A 16,930-nucleotide genomic window follows, 5' to 3' on the forward strand; every position below is an offset into this window, starting at 1 on the left:
TGTATTCCAATTTCTAATTGTTAATTCAGCAAATCCTCTCCCTTAATTTTCATTTAATTTTCAACCCTTCTTTTCTTTTTACTTAATCATTACAGCTGAAAAACCCCTTAATTTTCCAAACCAACATCATTCTAACATTCATTAATTTTGCAATATTTCCCAAGATAGTCCTTAAATTTCTTCCAATCTTGTTCCGCCGTCTCTCTTCCCTGGTCTCAGATTCTGCTAGTCACTTCTGCCAGTCCCATATAGTCGATCATCTTCATCTGCCATTCTTTCAAGGTGGGTAGATCTTGCGTCTTCCAATACTTTGCGATGAGTATTCTTGCTGCTGTTGTAGCGTGCATAAAGAATGTTCTATCCTTCTTTGGCACCAATTGGCCGACCATGCCCAGGAGAAAGGCCTCTGGTTTCTTCAGGAAGGTATATTTAAATACCTTTTTATTTCATTATATATCATTTCCCAGAAAGCCTTAATCCTTGGGCACGTCCACCAAAGGTGAAAGAATGTACCTTCATTTTCTTTGCATTTCCAACATTTATTATCAGGTAAGTGGTAAATTTTTGCAAGCTTGACTGGGGTCATGTACCACCTATAAATCATTTTCATAATATTCTCTCTTAGGGCATTACATGCCGTAAATTTCATACCGGTGGTCCACAACTGTTCCCAGTCAGCAAACATAATGTTATGACCAGTATCTTGTGCCCACTTAATCATAACTGATTTAACCGTTTCATCCTGCGTGTTCCATTTCAACAGCAAGTTATACATTTTTGACAAATTCTGTTTCCAATTTTGATTTTTCCACCTGGAAGCCAATTTTCCTGTCCAACTTGTAAGCCTCCATTATTTGGTAATAATGAAGCCAGTCTCGCACTTTATCTTTTAGTTTTTCAAAACTCTGCAATTTCAGTTTATCCCCTTCTTTGCCTGCAATCAGGTACTCCCTAGAAGTGATCTTCCGCAATAGGTGTGGGTGGGTGTAAGAGGATCCCTGCCCCCCAATAACAAATACAAACTGTAACAACTTTGCAATGAGGCTTAGACAAGCCTCCTGCTGTACAGGAGCTAGGGACTGGGCACTCAGTGAGAACTCACAGTATACATGACTTGTTAGAAGTAGGTCTCTTTGTGGATAATGGGGCTTCCTCCCAGGTCTGGGGATATAGGCCTTTCCTTCTCTGGAAATACAATTCTAGGAAAAAGCTTCACCTGTTCTCAATCTGTCTGCCAAATATTATACTTCTATTTTATTTTTTATTTATGCATTTTCCAAATTCTATTTACACATCATACATTTTTCCTCATACATTATTTCTATACAAACTTCCCAACCCATCAGTCCATGACATTCTAAGTAAAGGTAAAAGGTAAAGGACCCCTGGACAGTTAAGTCCAGTCAAGGGCAACTATGGGGTTTCGGCACTCATCTCACTTATGGCCAAGGGAGCCATGGGTCATGTGGCCAGCATGATTAACCCGCTTCTGGCGCAATGGGACATCGTGACGGAAACCAGAGCACACAGAAACAGTGTTTACCTTCCCGCCGCAGCAGTACCTATTTATTTAGTTGCGCTGGCATGCTTTCAAACTGCTAGGTTGGCAGAAGCTGGGACAGAACCACAGGAGTTCATCCATCGTGGGGATTTGAACTGCTGGCCTCCCAGCAAGCCCAAGAGGCTCAGTGGTTTATTCTAAGTATACCTTGTTTTGCTGCATATTTATTAGTTTTTTCCACCCTATTCTCCTGCCATCATTTTCTTTGTTGTTGGTAACGGTGGCTCAAAGTATTACCCCAACTTGTAGAATAGTTTTGGTGTAATATCTTCTTAGATATTCTTTGACTCTCCCCTTATTTGTCACTCATCCTAATTCCTTATTTTGGCTGTCATATTTGCAAGTTTTTCAGACTCCATCAGTTTGTACAATTATTGTTCTTTGGCTGGATTACCTCTTTCTTTCCAATTTCTGGCGCAAACTATCCTAGCTCCAGCAGCTGCATAGAGGAAACGAATATATGCCATCTTTGGTATCTAATCTCATACTATAGCTAGTAAAAAGGCTTCAGGTCTTTTGGGGGAATATGAAAATCTTTTTTGGCCAAGTATTATACCATCAGTATTTTTAAATCATGGATTTAGTTCAGGATCTGCTGCTTTGCCTGAAAAATAGGATACAACTTTGAATATCACAGGAAGCAAATGCAAATTCTCTGCAGATCTGTGCCTTCTTCTGAGAGTGTGTTGGAGGACCCCACCCACATACTGGACCCAGAATATTCTGTTACACTCCTGGACAGATATCTTGTAGGTTCACATTCAAGAGACCAAACAAGAGGCTAGAATGCTAAGATTTATTTGCAGTTGCTGAATTCTTCCTGAATTCTGGGCTGCCCATGAAATCTGGATTCAGGGCTTAAGGACTATGGGAGCAGAGTGGAGGTATCAAACAATGAAGATATGCCACTGAGATCATTTGGTGAACCTGCTGAGCATCTGGGTTGATCCCAATCTGCCTCTCAGTTTTCTTCAGCCATAGTAGTTGCATCTACATCTGTGAGGAGAAAGAAAAGGGCAGGGGATTCATTCCTCTGAGAGGCCAACTATGATCGTCTTTATGAAAAAAACAGGAATCACAGAATTTGAGAGCTGAGAGGGACTGGAAGTCATTTAGTCCAGCTCCTTTCAGTCTGCCAAGGGGCCGGGTGAGTCCAGAAGCATTATCTAGTGACAGTGATGGAGAGCCAACTGACGTTCCCAGTCTGAGGTGTTGCCATTGGGCACACCTCCAGGAAGGTCATAAACGTAGAGGCAGGCTTAAGAGTTTCTGGCATGGATCTTGCTGGAAGCGAAATAGGGAGGAGGAGTCTGATTAGATTAGAACATCTTTGATATGTGATGGATGTGTGCAAGAGCCGCTCTGTGAATATGCTTTTAAATAAAGCTCAGTTGAACTGATAACCAGCTTGCTAAACTGTTTGCTGCTAACAATCATTATACAATGTTAGTCCTACTTCAAGTCGGCCCATTGAAATTAAAGAACATGGCTAAGTTAGGTCCATTAATTCCAATGGCTCAGAGTAGAACTTCCTTGAATATAACCTTACATTGCTACAACCTTTCCTTCTAGGGTGTGTTTCTGAGGTCTCTACTCATCCTCATTGCCCTCTTCCAAACCTCTTCTGAATCCTCTGTTGATTGCCTTCTCATCTTCGGCAATGGGAATCTCCCCATCCAAATTACTAGAGCAGGACATAGTCCCAGCTAAAAGAACAGTAACCTGTAAGCTAGAGGAGATGGACTTGCAGCAGAAAATGATCTTGGGCAATGGTACCTGCTCACCTCTAAATCTTGGTTTATTACCCCTCTTAAGGCTCCCAAACTATTTGAATTCCTTAACTTCCTCAGCTCATAGATATGCCTTTGTAAAGGCAAGATTCAACACCTTCCAATCGAACGTGCTGAGAAATAGATTCTCCAATGGACAGATATCGCTCTTATGTGATTGTAATTGTGGGGCACCGGAATCATTGCATCACATAATTTTTGACTGTGCTTTTCACTTACCGGCCAGGAGCAAGTTTCTTGCTCAATATCTTAAGGGAATTGCCGATGATACGATTGAAGCCAAACTGAGATATCTACTAATTGATGATGACCCCCTAAAATCACTCATGGTTGCCAGATTCCTGATCAGCGTCCTATCCCTAAAGAAGAGAAACGGTCTCCTGTGTGATTCGGATAACCCCTTTAAACCATGACCTATGTTTTAGGTGATATCACCATTGTTTTAAACCACGATCTATGTTTTAGGCGATATCACCATTGATATCCTTGATTAATTTATGAGCAGAGGGCAATGTATAGGCTACAAATTTATTGTAATGTATGATGGTGGTTTTTGCTTTTGTTTTGCTTCGGTTACTGTTTGTCTTTTGTAAGTTTTGGCGATTTTAAATTCGGAGGTTTAAGTAAAATATGTTGGTATGGGAAACTGTCGTGTAACGGGCCAATGGCCGTAATAAAGATCAATCCAATCCAATCCTTCTCATCTTCCAAGCTGTCTAACAATATCTGAGCAAAAGACATTCAGCAGGTCATTAATTTCCCATCATGGATACTTATTTGCTAAGGAAACTACACTTGCTGAATTCTTGTCTCCTGCACTTCGGATGAAAAGAACAGTAGAAACAGACAGTCATATCGACCAGGAAGTTGCCAATGGGATGCCTGGGCCCCAGTGTCCTCTCCCAGTGCCAAAATGATGCTCGTGAGAACAATTCTGCTGAAGCCCATAGAATGGGTTGGAGTGTGCCGTTGGCCTTGCTGAGTGCGTCATGCCCACAACACTTTCCCCTACTCTCTCATGTGCCCTCAGAACAAGGATGTTTGGTGACCCCTGATCAAGATCATAAGGTTGGTGATGATCTCATTTCTCATTGTGGAAGGACTTTTTTATTCACAGAAAAAGAAAGGAAATCTGCCAAGGCAAGGGGGTTACCCCCAAAATTGCTATCCTTCTACCCCATCTTCCAAAACTGTCCAGTTCACACCAACCTCTTTTGTATGTTCCCTCCATGTAATCTATGTAGCCTGATGGCCCCTCACAACGACATATTCTTCCATGCTAGAAGTAGAAAGAGATGCATCATCATCATCAACCTTTTATTCGACCCTCAGTCAGAAAAAAGTACATTTGTTAATACACAGTTAAACATCCAGGAAGATTTTAGAGCTTAGCCAACACTAAAATGGGCTAAACAGATAGCCCCATAAAGAGATGCATCTTAACTGCTGAGAATGTGTCTAAGGTACATTTTTAAAAAACAATTGAACAGCTATTCCACTCTGTCTACCCCCCCCCAAATGCCTCTGAATCCTGGGAATGGTGTTTGGACACCAAGGTAATCTCTTTGGTTAAGGGCTCTCAACTCTTCAACCAATGCAAAATTCTGCAGAGAAATTCATGATATTTATACAACAAAAGTTGGCTGTCTTTCATCTTAGTCTTGCATTAAAGGACAATACTCAGTTGGTTCTATGATTCTAAGCCCACCATTTTCAGTGAGTGGCCTCGGAGGTGGACGTAGGCTTGCAGTGAAGATGTGGTAGACCATTGATGAGCATGAAATTGACACACATTGAATTAATTGGTTTGCATATGGATTAGCCACAATCTTACATGGGTGCTGAGTGGTTGATTGTGCATGTTTCAGACTATAGCCCCAGCCAGCTTGGTCAACAGCCAAGGGTATCTCTGTGTCAGGGACATGCAGGCAGCGAGGGAGGAAAGAATGGGAGGATACAGAAAACGATCTCCACTGATTAGTACTGGCTCGTCCTCAGAAGACAGAGAAGATGATAGTGAGTCTGGGGAGGAAGGGGTGCTTCCGAGAGAGGGGGATCCACGTCACAGGGAAAAATGGAAGGGGCTGAGCCATTGGCTGTGCTGGTCTTGAGGGAGAGGGAAGAGAGAAACCAGTCAGAGCAACGCGTCATGAGAGACGGATCGCTTTGTTTATTCTGAATGTAATCTTGTCAGAAGGAAATAAAGAAAGGAATTTATGGCTGGCTGCCAGGATTGTTTTCTCTGCTGAGTGCAGCAACGCGTGCAGCTGGTTAGCTGACACTCTGTTTGAAACGTCTGGAGCACACCAGGTTAGGGAGCATGGATTGCACTAATACTAGTAATAATGATTATAATAACAGGATTTTTTTAATGGAGAAAAGCTTCCTGCTTTGAGGTCACAGAGTTCACCTAGAGCTCCACAAACCCCCACCATTTGCCTTTCCCTGCTCCAAAATTTCCAGAAGACCAACTGGAGACGTCACTAAGCCTCCACCCTTTTGAGGCGCTCTGGCCTTCCTTTACTTTGGGATTTTATAATTTGCTATGCACCAACCTCTCCAGATACAAGGATGTCCTCACCAAGCATCTGACATGATGGCTTTGTTTTTCATACTTACAGTGCTGTTGTGACAAGTACTTGGACCCAGACAATCATTGGCATTTGTGCAACTCATGAGTGCCAGAACAGACAGCAGGATCAGAAGATGCTTCATGATGGATGGAGCTGGTTTTGGTGCTGACTTTGGATCAAGTGAAAGGAGAAATGGGGACTTTGTGATTATATTTTTACTGAGCTTTGGAAGGCCTACAATAAACACAGAACAGTAGAGACCATGCGAGTAATGTCAACAAAAGCATTTAGAGTCATTCCACAAAGGTTGGTATCACAGGACATCTGAGGAAGTGAATCAGAATCAAAGTATTCTAGAGTTGGAAGGGACCCCAGGGATCATCTCCAAACCTCTGCACTGCAGGAATCTCAAGATAATCACACTTGACAGATGAAAGAGAATAAAACTTATAGCACATGTATGGGATGAAGAAATGTCCTTGAGCCACATGTAGGCTACTAAGAGATGCCCTCCACTGTGCAGCCCAACTGATTGGAGGTTGTAGTCAACATTCTTCCTTGTTCATGTAAGAAGTAGAAGGGCACCAAGCTGTATCAGATTTGCCTTCCTTTGTTATTCCTCGATCCACTTGATTTCAGTAAGCTAATCTTCCTGAGGATGCCAAGTCACATGTTTTGTCCAACCAGCCATCATTTTATAGAAAATCCAGGTGACGTGGACTTCCAGTGAGGCAAGATGGCAAGCGCCATGGCTGTGCAGAACTCCTGAGAACCTGCTTGGATGGTCCCCGTGCCGTTAACACCACCGCCAAGATTGGTGGGGGAACCACAGGTGCCCAACATGACAACCAGGGTGGCCACACAGAGCACACACACCCCAGCGGCCTTGACCCCAGCAGGACTGGGAGCATCCCACTGATGGCCTAGCGGAGCTCCGAGACCCAAAGGCCTCCAGATCTGAACAGAAAACAAAAAGCAAAAAGGAGGTCCCCCCAGCTGAGCACCAGTTTACTACCACTGCTGCAGCAGCCACTGCCACTGCTACCACCAAGGGAAAGAGGTAGGAGGGTACCAGGAGGGCCAGGGAGCCTGCAAGGAATATACCCCAGGTCCAACTCCAAGTCTACCTCCCGAGTGGCTAGCACAAAAAGAGCAGACTGGGACCCAGAGGGTAACTGTGAGCCAGAGGCCACCCTAGGAAAAAAGAAATGCTGGGATTTATTTATTTTTGCTATTTATTTATATTTACTCTTTTTATTATTTTTATTATACACACACACACACACACACACACACACACCCAGGCACCAACATCCAGGCCCTGTGGGCTCTGCAGTGAAATTAAAACTGCCTGTGAGTCAAAATTGCCACCAATACATTTCTTATTATACACACAAACCCCTTTCCCCCTCCTTCTTTATTCAGAACCCACCATCCCACTGTTTTGCATTGTGGGTCCATGGGCTAGTCGTATGTTTTCCAAGGCCTGAGTAGGATTTTTTTTTTGGGGGGGGAGGATAATCGAATTGGCTCTGGGTCTTCCCTTTTTTGCTTATTCTGCATTGTTGGGTGATATTTGTTGGAGTGGTAAACCTTCAGTTTTCAGCTGACATCTAGTCAGGGCAGGTGAGAAGATTTCAGGAAGAATGAAACACTTACCTGAGGCAGTGTTGGGATGTGGGCATCCTTTAGTCGTTGTTGTCAGGCATAACCTGTGGGTGCTGGGGGAGTGTTTCCCTTTGACTTGATGAATACTTTGGGGTGAAGGTTCACACAGTAGGGAGGGAGGGATCTTAGAAACCTTGATGCATGGACCCAGTGTGCAGCTGTTGACATGTCCAGGTGATGGAGGTAGAAATTACAGCTGCCCAGATTTATTAGATTTGTTTACATTAGTTGAATCTGACTAGCTAGTTTGTTTGCAGATCCTCAAGTTACCTTTATTAAATATTACCAATTTATGCACCTGTGGTTGTCTTGACCCTTCTCCCTGGTGTGCTGGCAAGTTTCCTTGATGCTGTCTCTAAGCTGTCTCTAAGCAGGGGTTTTTTGGGGGGGGATGTTTTGGGAGAAGGGGGTCAGTTATGCTGTCCAGTGTCCCATCCAAGAAGGACAGAAGCCTTTTAATGTATGCATAAAAGCCTTTTTATGTATGCAACAACAGCAGCAAGAATACTTATCGCAAAGTACTGGAAGACACAAGACTTGCCCACACTGGAAGAGTGGCAGACGCAATTGATGGACTATATGGAATTGGCTGAAATGACTGGCAGAATCCGAGACTTGGGAGAAGAAACAATGGAAGAGGACTGGAAGAAGTTTAAGGACTATTTACAAAAACATTATAAGTTGTATGAATGTTAAGTATGTGCACGATGTAGAAAACACCAGTTCCAGCAAATAGAATTTGTAAAAAAGAAAATTAAGTTATAAGTAAAAAAAGGTTCAAACTTAAGGTATCATTATGTTTAATTGTAAGGTATGAGCAATTGATAAAAATTATCTTAAATTTAGAAGCAAAATATTTGGAAAGTACAAAATAAGGTATGAAACAAGGTAATAATTTGCTGACATTTTTATTATAAATAATGCAGGGTAAGGAGATGTGAGGAAGTCCAGTTAGTTATATAAGAAAAGCTATTTTGAACAGTTGGTTATATTTTTCTCTTTTTTCTTTTTTATCTTTTCTTTTTTCTTCCTTTTTATATGGTTTTTTGGTGTATTGTTCTGGCTTTTTGGTGTAGGGTTTTTGTAATATGTATTTGAAAATTTAATTAAAAAATGTATTAAAAAAAAAAGTTATGCTGTCCAGTGATGTGTTGTCTAGCTGCTCTGCCTCCCCTCCTCCTCCTCTTAACACCACATAACTCTGCTGTCCGCCTGTCTCTGAGCTGTTATCTTCCTCAAAGCCCTGCTGTAATTCAAGACTGCCTTCCTCCTCTCTAGAAGCTACAGGCGAAGAGTGGGGAGAACTCCACCATTCCTTCTCCTCTTCAGTCCAGTCCCTGACATCATCAGCAGCATTACAGTAAACATATTTCTTGGTTGTAAGCGTAGCCTGAATGGATAGCCCCTGAAACACATCCTGCAGTCCTGAGCATAGCTACACACAGCAGAATCTGCACCCTCATTGAGTTCAATGGGTAAGTGGATAAGATTGCAAATTATGTTTGACCTCTGGCATGGATACACTGTCAGACATATGACTTAAGAGGCATAGTCATTTCCTGGACATGCTGAAACAATGGAGGGAATAAGATCTTTTTATATATAGTAAAAATTTAAGACCGTCATTGCCGTTGGAAGATTTGTAGTGCTGCATCACAATCCTGGATTTGAAACAATGGAGGGACTTATGTATTATATATCTTAATTTAAGAGGACATCTCCTTATTTACTATTCTGTCTTTGGCTTGCAATGATGCTTTGATATAACAGTGCAACATGATAATTAGGTGTCTGTTCGATCAATCAATACTACCTTTATTTCAGGGCTCAGACAAGGGCTTCCATTCTAAGGAACTTCTTGCAAACAGTAGTAGAACAATGGGAACTTTTGAACCATCTATCCTTGCAAAAATGGTATAAGAACATTAGGAACATTGCAGCCTTAGAAAAGATTGCCCACAGGCTGTTACTTCCTGCAGAGTAAAGGACAGCCACAGTCCTTTAACACTATATGCTGGGACTTTATTTTACATCCTGGGAGAATGGACTAGATGGGCCATTGGTCCAATCCAGCAGGCTCTTCTTGTGTTCTGATGTTGTTATTAGGGCAAGGGCCCCACTGATACCCTGTACCCAAATGCCCCCAGAAAGATGGAGTCAGCCCTGGGGCTTCCCAAGCTGGACATTTGATTGGTGACCATGAGGATGCTGGACTGGCTGAGCCTTTGGCCTGATCCTGCAGGGCTCTTCTTACATCTCCCCAGGGAGAGCATTCCACAACAGGGGAGCCACTACAGAAAATGTATCTTGAGCATATGATAAAATGTTTAGGGAGCTCCAACAATGAAGGAAAACAAATACAATTATTCAGTCAGTATTGGGAGGGTAGATTGTTATAAAACTAACCTTGTCGCCTGATGTAACACAACTCTAATCTGTTTTATACAATGCCAATGTGACAGATTTATTTATTTAAGAGTAGACACCAAATTGCAGTGGCTGAGATGCCTTCAGAATCCCAAGCCTAACTCTGGGTTTTAAACCTATCTTTATTGCTTTTCTTCCAAAGGCCCATCCGCTTGGACTACTGCAACGTGCTCTACGTGGGGCTACCTTTGAAGGTGACCCAGAAACTGCAATTAATCCAGAATGCGGCAGCTAGACTGGTGACTGGGAGTGGCCACCAGGACCACATAACACCTGTCCTGAGAGATCTGCATTGGCTCCCAGTACGTTTCTGAGCAGAATTCAAAGTGTTGGCGCTCACCTTTAAAGCCCTAAACAGCCTCGGTCCTGTATACCTGAAGGAGCGTCTCCACCCCCATCGTTCAGCCCAGACACTGAGATCCAGCGCCGAGGGCCTTCTGGCGATTCCCTCATTGCGAGAAGTGAGGTTACAGGGAACCAAACAGAGGGCCTTCTCAGTAGTGGCACCCACCCTGCGGAACACCCTCCCTTCAGATGTGAAGGAAATAAGCAGCTATCCTATCTTTAAAAGACATCTGAAGGCAGCCCTGTTTACGGAAGTTTTTAATATTTAACGCTGTACTGTTTTTAACACTTGATTGGGAGCTGCCCAGAGTGGCTGGGGAAACTCAGCCAGATGGGCAGGGTATAAATAATAATATTTATTATTATTATTATTATTATTATTATTATTATTATTATCCACAGTGGCGAAGCTGCATGCTCCACTACCAGGGCCGGAGATCGGGCGGGGGCATGGCTGGTGCCCCCTATGGGGCGTGACTTGTGCCCCAGGGGTGTGGTGTGCATCCTGGGGGCATGACGCACCTCCTGTGGGGGTGCAGCGCCTGGCGTGGGGGGGCGTGGCACGTGTCAGGGGGGCCGCCGTGATGGCACGTGTCAGGGGGGCTGCCGTGATGGCACCCTCCCAGAATAGTGGTGCCGGTGGTGGTCCACTCCCGTTCCTCCGCCAGTGCTCATCCACACTTCTGCTTGTCTCATACCAAGACAGTATGGGGCTGAGGGGCTTCCTGCTTGTCCTGCGTTTTCGTGGCACTATTCCAAGCTGCTTTGCCTTTGTCCCACCGCTTTCCCCAAGAAAATCTGCTCTTGATCACTAAATCAGAGCATTTATCAATCCAGAGAAAACCTGGTTAACTTTGGTTCTGGTTCCGGGGGATCAGGAGCGCTGATCTGGGCCTTGTGGGGTCTCTAAGGTCATGTCTGATACCTCACGAGCCCTTTGAGACAACTTCCGGTTTATACCGGATGTTGCGCTTGGAGGCCTGGCATGGCCTCAAAGTTACCTGGGAGGTCGTGTCGGAGCCCCATGGTGCGGGTGCTGAGTGCCCACACCACTTTTTTTTATTGGTGACCTACTTGCCCGGGCCCCCTAGAGTTGGCTGGGTACAAGTGGTGAGGCAAGGGAAGTGTGAAGCAACAGCATTTATACTACAGAAGAAACACACAACCTTAGCAACTATGATGCAGCACGAATCTGGATTTTAGAGGGGAATTGGTGAGTCTTTTATTCCTCTTGTCCAAGTCCCTGCTCACCCCCAGAATGCAAACTTCAAATAATATTGTTTCACTTTCTGGTTTAATTGTGACTTAGCATTATCTTGTTTCCCTTCTCTATCCTCCCCAGGGCTTTAAGGTTATTAGGGATTATTTCGGATTGCACTGGAACTGGGGAAATAGAGGTTTCTTGTGGCTTTAAGAGTTGTGTGTGTCTGGCAGAAATTCAACAGCTTAGGCTTTTCCTTCTCTGGAAATACAATTCTGGGGGAAAGCTTCACCTGTTCTCAATCTGTCTGCCAAGTATTATACTTTTATTTTATTTTTTATTTATGCATTTTCCAAATTCTATTTACACATCATACATTTTTCCTCATACATTATTTCTATGAAAACTTCCCAACCTATCACTCCATGACATTCCAGGTAAAGGTAAAAGGTGAATGATCTTTGGTTATCTTTGGTATCTAATCCCATACTATAGCCAGTAAAAAGGCTTCAGGGTTTTTTTTTGGGGGGGGGGGTGTCAAAATATTTTTTCACCAAGTATTATACTATCAGTATGGACAGTCATGGATTTAGTTCTGGGTCTGCTACATCGCCTGAAAAATAAGATACAACTTTGAATATCACAGGAAGCAAATGCAAATTGTCTGCAGATCTATGTCCTCTTCTGAGAGTGTTTTGGAGGACCCCGCCCACATACTGGACCCAGAATATTCTGTTACACTCTTGGACAGATATCTTGTAGGTTCACATTCAAGAAACCAAACAAGAGGCTAGAATGCTAAGATTTATTTGCAGTTGCTGAATTCTTCCTGAATTCTGGGCTGCCCATGAAATCTGGATTCAGAGCTTAAGGACTATGGGAGCAGAGTGGAGGTATCAAGCAGTGAAGGTAAGCCATTGAGATCATTTGGTGAACCTGCTGAGCATCTGAGTTGATTCCAACCTGCATCTCAGTTTTCTTCGGCCATGGTAGCTGCCTCTACATCTGTGAGCAGAAAGTAAAGAGCAGAGGATTCATTCTGAGAGGCCAGCTATGATCTTCTTTATGAAAAAGGCAGGAATCACAGAATTTGAGAGCTGAGAGAGACTAGAAGTCATTTAGTCCAGCAACTTGAAACTAAAGTGTTCCCAGCATGTGGCTATCTAAAGGGGCAGACTTTCTCTCACTCCAAAATACCACTCTGTTGGGATTGGGTCCATTCTCCCCCTGTTTTTGCCATCAGGAATTGCCTCCCAGTGTTCTATCCAAATCTACCCTCCTGCAACTTAAGCCTCAAGACCCACTCCTCCCCTCTGGGGCAGCAAAGGATGATTCTTTGCCATCTTCCAATTGACAGCATGGATGTAAAGAGTGCTCTCCTCTCTCCCTTCAGTCGTCCCTTCTCCAGCTTAAACCAACTCTGTGGTGTATCCAATGTTAGACCTACTTCAAGTTGGCCTATTGAAATTAAAGAACATGCCTAAGTTAGGTCCATTAATTCCAATGGCTCAGAGTAGAACTTCCTTGAACATAACCTTTCATTGCTATAACCTTTCCTCCTAGGGCGTGTTTCTGAGGTCTCTGCTCATCCTCATTGCCCTCCTCCAAAACCCTTCCAGGTCCTCTACTGATTGCCTTCTCATCTTCCTAGAACAACATTCATGCTCTCTAATATCTGAGCAAAAGACATCTAGCAGGTCATTAATGTCCCATCATGGATACTTCCTTGCTACAGCTGCTCAATTCTTGTCCACTGCACCACAGTTAAAAGAACAGGAGCACTTGGGATGAACAGAAAAGTCCATACCAACCTCTTTTACCCGTGCTGACGGTATCTATGTAGCCAATTGAGGTCGGACAACGACATACTGTTCTGCCCTAGAAGTAAAAAGGGATGCGGTTTAACCTCTTGACAATGTATCTCAAGTACATTTTTAAAAACAATTGAACAGCTATTCCACTCTCTCCACTCCTATTGCCTCTGAATCCCGGGAATGGTTGTTGGAACACCAGGATACTTACAGCAGACTCAGTACAGGAAGTTGGGCCCGTGCATTCCACGCGTTGAGCCCTTGTGCAGCTCATGAGAGCCAGAAGAGACAGCAAGATCATAAGATGCTTCATGATGGATGGAGCTGGAACTGGTGCTCGCTTTGGATAGACAGAAAGGACCATGATTATATTTTTTCTGACCTTTAGAAAACATGCAATAAACCCGGAACAACAGAGGCAACGAGAGCAATATCTACAACAACATTTAGAGTCATATCACAAAAGGTTAATGTCACAGAACATATGAGGAAGTGATTTAGAATAAAACTTAGAGCATATGCCCTAAAAGGCCTCAACCCTATATACCTGAAGGAGTGTCTCCACCCCCATCATTCAGCCCAGACACTGAGGTCCAACTCCAAGGGCTTTCTGGTGGTTCCCTCACTGCAAGAAGCAAAGTAACAGGGAACCAGGCAGGGGCCTTCTTGATAGTGGCGCCCGCCCTGTGGAATGCCCTCCCATCAGTTGTCAAGGAAATGAACAACTATCTGACTTTTAGAAGGCATCTGAAAGCAGCCCTGTTTAAGGAAGTTTTTAATGTTTAATGTTTTATCGTGTTTTTAATATTTTAAGTTGCCCAGTGGGGCCATGGGATGACTCTGGTTTTTAGACCAAAGGTCCTTGCAGCAGGAAGAGAGGAATACAGGAAACCTCACTGCATGCACAAAATAATAATAATAATAATAATAATAATAATAATAATAATAATTTTTATTTATACCCCCGCCTTCCCCAGCTAAGGCCGGGTTCAGGGCGGCTAATAAGCAATAATAAAAACAAGTTGAATGAATACAACTTAAAAACAAGATTAAAATACAACATTGAAACATTAAAATGCAGCCTCATCACAGGAGGAGAAAGGAAAAAAGAAAGAGGGGGAGGGAATCAAATTGACTCCAATCCAAAGGCCAGGTGGAACAACTCTGTCTTACAGGCCCTGCGGAAAGAAATCAGATCCTGCAGGGCCCTGGTCTCATGAGACAGAGCGTTTCACCAGGCTGGAGCCAGTGTTGGGAAAGCCCTGTCTCTGGTTGAGGCTAATCTGACTTCCTTAGGGCCCGGGACCTCTAGGGTGTTACTATTTATGGACCTTAAAGTCCTCCATGGGAGAGGCAGTATGTGCTGCTGTGACCCCCATCTATTAATGGACATCTGCCCGGACTTTATTAGATTTGTTTACATTGGTTGAATCTGACTAGCTAGTTTGTTTTGCAGATCCTCAAGTTACGTTTATTAAATATTACCAATTTATGCACCTGTGGTTGTCTTGACCCTTCTCCCTGGTGTGCTGGCAAGCTTCCTTGATGCTGTCTCTAAGCTGTCCCTCCAAACCCGAATAGGAAAATCTCCCCACCTCCCTGCGAAAGAGGGTTCTCTTTGTTTCTGCCTTGTTCTCAGGAACATAGAGTTTCTTCACTGAAAGAATTAAGTGATGAACAGTCCCCAAGTGACTGGCCCCCCCCCACCTTGCCCTGCTTACAAGGGGAATGTAAGGCAGGAGATTGGAGGAAGTAAAGGAAAATGAAAAGGCTGTAGAGTGCAGACCACCACTTTGATTTAGATACCATTGACTACACAGAACACATGGAAGCTGTTAATAATGGACCATCTAAAATCATTCGTTAAAAAGGATCAAGAAAAGCAAACTTTAAAAAGATGCTTGCATATATTTCAATAGAAATATAACATTTAAAGACAATTATATATAAAGTCTCACATTAAAATCCTTTGCAGAATTAAAGTAAGGACACTCGCAAACACCCCTTCAGTGCCCTAGAATCCTGGCACCCCACACAGGAGTTTCTGACCACCATTTTCTCTTCCCTTTGATCATTTTTAACTGCAGTTTCTTTCCCCAGATATTTCTGGGGAATAGTCAGAACAGCACTGGGTTTGATCTAACTGCTGCAGTCAAGAAGAAAAGGATGTTCTTACCACGCTAGTGGTCTTTGTCTCCAGGGATGAGAAGCCAACCTTTGTCTCCAGGGATGAGAAGCCAAAGTCCTGTGCAGAGGAACCCACATTGGGCTGGTTTAAATAGCCAAGTGGTCTGAACTGGGGGGATTTGTGGGTATGATTTGTTGTCTTGTGTTCCTCGACTAAGACCAAGTGTCATTTGGGAGGACAATTAGCCATCTTGTGCTGACGTGGAGAACAGTGTGCTCCTTCCCAAGGCAGAGTGGTCTTTCCTCTGTTCTCTTCCTTGACTGTTCATCCGGTTCATTCTGTTCTGCGTCGTACCTTTCCTGAATTTCACAATTTCATATATCCATGCCTGAATCGCATAATGCACAACTCCTCCATTGTTTTCTTCTCCCCTAGGGCAGGCTCAGCAACAAAGAAGTGCTGTAGACACAAATGCTTTCCATAGAGTAGGGGACACTGGGTATGTATTTATGGAACAGTGAGTGCCCCCCCCCCAAAGTTTGGGAACCTCTGCACTAAGTCATGAGGATGTGGCAGTTTTTCAGATCCCAATGTGATCTTTGATGCTTATCACTTCATGGTTGTTCCTACTTCCTGGCTGTATGATGACTTTTGAAAAAAGGAATATACTTTCCTCTGTGTATTTAAGAGGCACATTAGTGTTTCAACGGTACCATGAATAGGTTCAGTAACCCAGGGACACGGGTGGCACTGTGGGTTAAACCACAGAGCCTAGGACTTGCCGATCAGAAGGTCAGTGGTTCGAATCCCCATGACGGGGTGAGCTCCCATTCCTCAGTTCCACCTCCTGCCAACCTAGCAGTTCGAAAGCACATCAAAGTGGAAGTAGATAAATAAGTACCGCTCTGGCGGGGAGGTAAACGACGTTTCCATACGCTGCTCTGGTTCGCCAGAAGCAGCTTAGTCATGCTGGCCACATGACCTGGAAGCTGTACGCCGGCTCCCTCGGCCAGTAAATTGAGATGAGCACCGCAACCCCAGAGTCGGTTACGACTGGACCTAATGGTCAGGGGTCCCTTTACCTAACCCAGTAGGGAGAACATGGACGTTGCATGATGAGCTTGGTTGTTTACTGGTGTGGGCTGATCAGCACACTGACACATGCTATGGACCAAGCATGGTTTATTATGTCTGCAACATCCACATTACAATGTCCTCAGTATCCCTATTCCTCCACTATCTTGGCTTGAGGACGTGACCCTACCCTCATCCCCAGACTCTGGAAGTGACTTTCTCCCCCAGTTCCTAGCCCTCTCTCTATTTCCTGCATGCTAGCCCACTTGATATCCTTCCGTCTTATGCTGTATACTTGAAAAGAAGATGCAGAAAGGAACAAGCCACCCAGAACTGAAAGATTCTTTGGAGC

General features: G+C 43.8%; 2 long non-coding RNA genes across 3 annotated transcripts; both read right to left on the bottom strand.

Moving 5' to 3' along the window:
* Positions 1-2,343: 2,343 nt before the first annotated feature.
* LOC309377016 lies at positions 2,344-15,586 on the bottom strand. Of its 2 annotated transcripts, XR_014171369.1 has the most exons (5): positions 15,553-15,586; positions 13,588-13,716; positions 13,377-13,443; positions 12,529-12,570; positions 2,344-2,515 (listed from the first exon to the last, which is right to left on the bottom strand). It is a non-coding gene; the product is annotated as an uncharacterized lncRNA (long non-coding RNA). The 2 variants fall into 2 exon arrangements; XR_014171370.1 differs by lacking the exon at positions 2,344-2,515 and having other exon boundaries at positions 12,357-12,570.
* Positions 4,047-6,230, bottom strand: LOC309377055. The gene is made up of 3 exons (XR_014171413.1): positions 5,971-6,230; positions 4,561-4,630; positions 4,047-4,077 (listed from the first exon to the last, which is right to left on the bottom strand). It is a non-coding gene; the product is annotated as an uncharacterized lncRNA (long non-coding RNA).
* Positions 15,587-16,930: the final 1,344 nt, after the last annotated feature.

Source organism: Podarcis melisellensis (assembly GCF_964234715.1).
Source record: "Podarcis melisellensis genome assembly, chromosome: 8".
Classification (NCBI taxonomy): Eukaryota; Metazoa; Chordata; class Lepidosauria; order Squamata; family Lacertidae; genus Podarcis; species Podarcis melisellensis.